Source organism: Manis pentadactyla, chromosome 1 (assembly GCF_030020395.1).
Source record: "Manis pentadactyla isolate mManPen7 chromosome 1, mManPen7.hap1, whole genome shotgun sequence".
NCBI lineage: Eukaryota > Metazoa > Chordata > Mammalia > Pholidota > Manidae > Manis > Manis pentadactyla.
Genome location: NC_080019.1, coordinates 111,705,181 through 111,713,207, shown reverse-complemented (window position 1 = coordinate 111,713,207; position 8,027 = coordinate 111,705,181). Strand labels below are relative to the sequence as shown.

Here is an 8,027-nt window from a genome sequence, read left to right as displayed (position 1 = left end):
ATGGAAAAAACACAGCAGGTTCAGGCTTGAAGTGAGAAGACCCAAATGTGAGCACAATATTCTTTACTGGCCCAACAGGGGAAGCAAGCCTCAAATGAGATAATGAAGATTAAGGAGCCTTGTACATTGAAAAGCACTATAAAAGCATAAGGTATTATTGTGTTAAAGATTACTAAACCAGCTTTCAAAATGCAGCATTGCTTCCTCCTCATTCTCCACCTGCACATTCCACAGGCTAATTGCCTGTATTATTTGAAGTCACCTCACTTAATCAAATTTAAATGTTCAGCCTCTACTTAATTGAAGGCTCTGTAGCTTTAACCAAATGTGATAGGTCATCACTCATTTGATAATTTTGGAAGTAGATTAATCAAGCCTGAGATGTATTGTCTCTTTCCAGAATTATCCCTTTACTTTCTTTCCAGCCCATTTTGAGTCCTTAAGTTATCATATATTTAGTTTTTGCACACCAAAAGGACATTCTTCCCTTCAGTCCACTCCACAGTCTCCAACTGTCCCTCTCTGAGCCATATAACTTATTGTCTACCTCCTGTACAGCCTGGTTACCCCAATTGAGTCACTCCTAAAATTTACCACTTTAACCACATTACATAAAACTCTCCATGGAGGACCATGTCCTTAATACATGCTTCCACTGCTTAAAATTTAGGGCTCCACAGAAAGTCAGACTTTGTTATTTCACTCCTTAGGACCCTCTTATGTTGTTCTGCTGGGCCACCCACAGAAACGATTACCCTACTGTTGTCAGCAGCAACTTTTTCTGCTTACTTCAGTTTCTAACTAAAGACAAAGGACTCTTCCCTGCTTCCCAATGACTGTGTTCACCCTCTTTTCAATTTGGCAAGGAGTAAATAAGGGACAAGGCCAGGTGCTGTCAGAGGCATGCACTGGAGTCAGACATATCCCCTATTGTCTGTAGCTCACAGTTGTTGGGGGAGAAGGATGTAAACAAGGACAATGCAATGGAGGCTGGATGGATTGCTTCCCAGGGGTGGAAGCACAAGTGAGCATGGGATTCTTTCTCTTTGGGGAATTGAGAACAAGCTCAGGGAAGACAAGGCATTGCCCCTAGGTCTCAAAGGATCTGATGAGAAAGGAATTCCAAGTCGAGCAAGAACAAGAGCTACAGCTAGCATAGGTCTCAGCATATTTAGGGACTCAATATTTGCAGCTGGAGAGAGCTGGGCAATATTAAGTAATATTAAGTAATTAACTAAAAAGTCCTGTCATGAAGAATTCTGAATGCCAGATAGGCCCCACTTGTTACATGCCTGCCGTATGGCCCAGCCAGCCAGCCAGCCAGCCAGCCAGCCAGCCAGCCAGCAATCCCAGCACGTTCCTGCCACACTTTCCTGCCGTGACTTGGGAAGGAGCTCAAAGGGAGTCTCCTTTAATGACTAATCTCAGGAGGAGGGCTGTGCACAAGCAGTCTTTGCCTTGAAGGAAAAAACAACGTGTTTATGTACCCTTAGAATCTGAATTATAAAACAAAGTATGCTAAATATCCCCACATAAGTTGATTAAAATTCAAATCCATGTGTGCTCACTTCGGCAGCACCTATACTAAAATAGGAACGATATGAAGAAGATTAGCATGGCCCCTGCGCAAGGATGACATGCAAATCTGTGAAGCATTCCATATATATATTTTTTAATTTTCAATCCATCTTGTATTAGCTACAGAATAATGAATTGATGAGCCTTTGAAATAGTTTCTTAAGAGAAATTACCACACAGGCTTCATTTTAGGTCCTCAGTTTTTTTCTGTTTATAACCTTTATTAAGTGACACATCCACTTCCCAGCCCAGCTGTCCCCACTAGGCATATGACTCCCACCCTGCCATCACTAGCACACCTTCACCTTCGCTCCAATTGCGTATTCCCAGTAGTTTGGAGTCTATTTCTACTTGACTCTCAAGTACCATTCACCATGTCCAAACCCAACACCCTTTTCTTCAAACCAGCTTCCTCTCCATTTTCCTCTTCTTTTTCACTGTTTCAGCTATTCTTCCACAGCTACCAGCTGTTTAAAAAACTCAAAATCAGTGTTGATTCATCTCATCCCTGATACTTTATCAAACTAAAACTCCAATCGATTTCCATCTCCACCTCCTTCTGTCCCTATTTTCACAGTCTCTGAGTGGGTCACTAGGACAGTTTTCTCATTGGCTCCTGACTAATCCAACCTGCACATAACCGCCAAACTAATCTTCTTTAATATATCACTTTCATCCTGCTGATTCCCTGCTCAATAATCTTAGATAGTTTCCTCTTTCAGATGCAACCAAAACAGAGCAAAAGCCTACTAGGAAATTTCACAGATGCTCTCTTCTCTGAGTGGTAAGTATTATTATCTCAGTCAAACTAATGATGAAAATTGGGGCTCCAATATTTAACTTGCCTAAGGCTAGTAATTGGCAGGGCCAGGATTACAACCCAGCCCTTTAAGTCTGGTCCAGTGCTTTGCTTTCATAGAAGTTCATAGCTCCTGTGCTTGAGTTCAAGAATCTCCATAATCTCCCTTGGATTCATTTAACCAATTTTATTTCTTCTAATTCCCTGACATAGCCCTTCCTGTAGCCAGCCCTTAGCTCCTCATTGCTTCTCAGTATGCCTACCTCATTCCTGCTTCTCTATGACTTTCCACACTTTCCTGCCGTGACTTGGGAAGGGGCTCAAAGGGAGTCTCCTTTAATGACTAATCTCAGGAGGAGAGCTGTGCACAAGCAGTCTTTGCCTTGAAGGAATACACCAGCTTTCCCCAAGCTCTGAAGCCCACCTTCAGCCCCAGGCAGGGTTGTGGTGGGGGCTGTGATCACTTCCCTGACAATACCATCCTTCCTCAGCTGGCCTCCTACAGTATTTATCCTCCTGCAGAGTGACTCACAGGCTGAGGAATAAGCACCCATGGGATAAGGTATGGCAAGAGGAGAATTCATGGGCTATGGATCCCTTTGTGTACCAAAGCATATGCCAAATTAAAAGCAACTGACATGCATTTGCTACTATTTTCCAAAAATAAGTAGATACCTTTGTGATTTATAAAACACACATTAATTTGAAATAATTCATGTATGTCTTTGTCATTATGTGTTTTCCTAATTACAAGTACTAAACATTGATCAGCTATCAGAGTCTGTGAAATACATGACATTAAAAAGGAATCTTTAATCTCAGTAAGGCTGGAAACCACTGGTCTGAACACATAAGTGTATGCAATCTTGTTGATTTGTAATTGTGCATGTTCTTGAGTCTTGTAAGTCCCCATGAAGCTTTTTAAAAGTTTCCTATAAGATACAGAAGAACCAGAACATATTTGGGAATCCTACGGCACCTCACCCAGCACTGAATACATAAGTGGATATTCAACAGATACTTGTTACAAGCTTCCTTCAGTCAATGAAGTATAACGGTATATGTTAGAGAAGTTCAGGCTTATTTGCTAAATGGCAAGCTAGGAAAATGCATGCTTCTACAGCTCATTAAACTGCCCAGAACTGTAGAGCTTTTCACTCTTTGTCCCATTCAGAGCCATCTTGCATGGATTTTGGTGAAAGCTCTGAATGCCACTCTTATTGAAAAATAAGAGACTATTAATAGATGGATTTGGGGGTGGGGAGATCAGAACTATGGTACTCAAATCTCCCACTTCTATTTATAAATCAAAGACAAACCTTGAAGGAAATCATTTGAATTATTTCTCATACAATGTAAGGATCAAAGGGTGATGGAACTCCTTCAACTTGTTGCTCAGCTTTCAACTTTAAATTACAGTTTCAAATGAAGAACCAGATAACATCAAACAGCCACACAGTTGCTACAAGATATAAAATACCTATCTTTGGATAGAGGACTGGGGGAGAATTCTAATGACTAGCACAAGCAGAAAGTTCTAATAAAATTAAGTATCATTATATGGCATCATTAATGAATAAAATTTTCCAACAAGTAGATTTTCCAAATAATTGAAATTTACTCAGAGTTTCAAAATTTTTATATTAAAATTTTTTATGTAAATGCTTCTAAACTATATTACATGCTTTTTGATCTACATTAAACAAGTGGTATTGAAAATAACTCTTCCTTATGCTCATCATATTGGGCATCAATAATTATTTTATATAACTCAGGTGTTCAACAGGGCTTTTTGCTCCATATTAAATAGCCCCAGACTATTATACAATGAGTTTTACAGGACTTTAAAAAAAAAATGATCTAGAAATAATTTTAGATTTAACCAGAAGTTACCAAGTAGTACAGAGTGTCTCTTCATATACTCATCACTCAGCTTCCCCAATGCTATTATCTTAAACAACCACACCACAATCATCAAAACCAAGAAATCAGCCTTGGTACAGTAAGTACTATTAACTAAACTGCAGAGCTTATTCAAATTTCACCAGTTTTTCTACAAATGTCCTTTCTCTGTTCCAGGATCCAACCCAGAATCCAAAACTGAGGGGTTTTTTTTGCCTCCTTCATTTCCTTCAATCTGTAACAGATACTCAGTCTGTCCTCATCTGCCATGATCCTGTCACTTTTGATGAGTACTGGGGTTAGTTATCTCATAGACTATTTTTCAATTTGTTTGACTTTTCCAGTGATTATATAGAAATTACACATTTTTGGCAAAAATACTACAGCAAGTAAGTAAGATTGTGCCCTTTCTTTGGTACATAACATCTGCGGGTTCATGAAGCAGTATTTCTTGTTCCTGGTGACATTAACCTTGATCACTTCATTAAGGTATGTCAGCTAGGATATTCCAAGTTACTATTTTTCCCTTAGTAATTAATAAATATTTCTCTGACTTGCTAATACAGTTTTTCCAATTCTTTCTTCAGAGTAGGCATCACATGTCACTCCATGTGCTTGCCACTAGTAACCTGCCTTTCTAATCTGTTGTAGGATTAAAAATCAGAAAAACTGAAAAGAATTATTTTCAAAACAAATAAATAAAAATGTGGGCTCAGGTACGTGTTTATCATGGACTTTGAAAGATACATCTTTTTTGCTGCTAAGCCATCCTTTGTGGTTACATTTATGTTTTTGGTTTTGATGTTTTCTATCTAGAATCTATATTGTTGATAATGCCTCATAAATGACCCTTCCTAGGTAAAATATTGTCATAGTGACATTTATGGATCAGATGAAGATATCCAAAACCTTAGAAATGGAATCATCACCAGTTGATGTACTAAATGCGTTATTTCCAGATCAACAAGCAAGTTTACTCTGACGGTCTCTTCCCTGTCGGTGGGTACAAGAAATCAAGGAGTTTGGCAGCCATGGATTCTATTTATACTTAATATGTTAGATGCAAAGAGGAGAATCAGATGTGACTTCTGCAAACCAAAAAGCTGCCTCATGAGGACATGAATGTTAATTCTTCTCTCCGCATCTCTAAACTTAGGCTCTAAGCTCAAATCAGCCAGGCTGAAGAACTAACAGAATTCCCATTCCATCTTCTCAGTGTCATCTATCACATGGAAAACTCCTACTGAAAGGATATTCACGATTCCATCAAAGCCACACCTGTGCCCCTTCATTGGCGTTCACCACAACCACTTCAGAAAGGAAGCTGTGTGCCTTAACCTCTAAATCTTTCAGAGCAGTCCTTTCTTATTATGTGCCTATGTTTCCTTTCCTTTCAAAATATCCATGTAGATTAAACATATTTCCATCTACAGCGAAATATATTTAAAAATACAGTATATGTTTACTATGTATTTAAAATCTTTTTATAGGATTCCACTGTTTAAATCTGATTAGGGTGAGAGTCTACCCATTCTTCCTGTTTCATATAACCAAATAAGAATCCAAACATTTCTCAAATAGCATGGCCTAAAAAAAAAAATGTGATTCATGGTTCTCTGTCTCCCTTGTGCCTGGTTCTTAAAAATGATTGAGTCACTGTTGTTTAGTTGTTTAATCTGATAATTATGCAAGCACTAAATCTTACACTGGAGCAGAAAATGTTAACACACATTGAAAAACCAAAAAGCATAGAACTATAATCTGTATGATAAAATGCATTACTCTGTTTAAAAGGATTGTTTTACAGATGCAATTAACAATCAGCGATCATACAGTGTAGACCGGTGTTTTGATGCCATCTGTTGGAATAAGTCCTCTCACTTTCTGGAATGAAGCTATAATTTTCCGTTTACAGTTTCATTAGGCAACACACAGTGTAACAGTTACCAAAAGAAGAGAAATCTTAAATACTTTCAGTTTCATAGTCTTCTATAAACAAGTATGTTGCTGAAATTCTCCGAGAGAATTTAGAAAATTTGGAGCATGACCAGAGAACACTGTTTTATCTCACAGCCTTAAAATATCACCAACAATTCAAATGGCCAATGATGGTTTTCTAATTTTACTTTCAATATTTGAAACATGACTTCCATCCTATTGGCTTATTTATGATTTTTGTTAATGTAAAAAAAATGCTTGCCCCATTCCTAAACAAGTTTTGCCATAATTCCAGTGATAAAAGTTAACAAATAACCTGTCCATTAGGGCACATTCCTGTTTGTTGTTATTAGGTTATTAAATACCAGATCAAATCTTTGGGGGCTTTTAATACACTAGGGGGTGCTAGTTCTCTACGTGTGCACTTTTACAAAGCAAAACTTTCCACAATTAATTTTGGGGAATTATAAAAGCTGACCTAAAATTGTGATACGTATGTAGGTCGCACACATATTTAGAAAAGAAAAAAGAAAAAAAGAACTCATTAAAATTACACTATGAATTAAACAGCAAGAGTTCAAGTGGGAGTGCAATTTTATAATGCAAGAGGTAAGATGAATGTGGTCTTGTTTCATAGTTCAGATATCAGTTGTTAATATCAAACAAAAACCTGAAAAGAAAGTCACAGCTTTTCAGAAAGTACAGTATCAGGCCCAAATTTCTTAATGCTATCTATTATGTCTATGGTGCTCCAAAAGAAATACAAAGCAAAACCACTAGGGAAAAGAGGTTTCTTTACTAAATTTAGAGAACTTACTTGAGATTCTCTTCCTTTGATATGTCATTCAAACAGTCCCAAGTGACAAGAAGTCACCATAAAGATCTGAATTTATGCTCCACAATAGGCTGGTAAATTGCTTCAAGTAACTATCAACTTTCTCTGCTATGTCTTGGAACATTTGCATCATTGAAGTGCAGACAGACAGACAGACAGACACACACACACACACACACACACACACACACCCCTGTGTAAAAAATAATCAGGTTTACTTTTTGTATTTTTAAGAACAGAATCAAGTCTAACAGGGACATTATCCCTGATTCAATTCTGTATGTAGTGGGGTGAGTGGGGGGGAATATTATTTCCTTCTTCTTTTTGGGTTTAGTTTTCCTTTGAAAAAACTAACCAATAGGACCCCAGATATACTCAAATTCAGGTAAAGTAAACTACAATTTTCTACCTTCTGAGGTACTCTGAATTTCAAGAACCTTTCTTCTAAAACAGAGGCCCTGGCACTGCTTTGTCAATTGCCCAGATCTACTTCAACCTCATTTTGCTTCCACTTAACTGTATTCATTCACTAGTCTGTCCCATCTCTTCTAAAAATATTCCAAAATGTTTCCAGATTGCCACATTTCCTGCCCCATCAAATGCCCTGGGCGTACTCAGTAGATTCTATTTGTCGCTTGCAGTAGGAAATATCACACCCATCAAGAATTTGTTCAGGACACTTTGATATTATGGTAAAGAACATTTAAAAATATTCAGATGAAGTCATATCTTTGGATTACCTCCCAGCACATCAACCCATAGCTATAGCAGAAACAGAGCCATGCACTCTTCTTAAACAGAAAAACAAATAGAATGCTCCAGTGGTATGTCATGAACACACACATACAGGGTATGGGGGCTGGAATGTATGGACAATTAGCAAAGACCCCCATAGGAGAATTGAAGGGTTTCTGCAAAGATTTTGGAGAATCTTAATCTGAGACTGTCACCCATTATTTTATGAATTTATATTCT

At 37.8% G+C, this 8,027-nt stretch overlaps 1 non-coding gene across 1 annotated transcript; it reads left to right on the top strand.

Moving 5' to 3' along the window:
- The first annotated feature begins 1,560 nt into the window (after window positions 1-1,560).
- Window positions 1,561-1,667, top strand: LOC118932932 (U6 spliceosomal RNA). The gene has a single exon (XR_005032960.2). It is a non-coding gene; the product is annotated as a U6 spliceosomal RNA (small nuclear RNA).
- The last annotated feature ends 6,360 nt before the right edge of the window (window positions 1,668-8,027 follow it).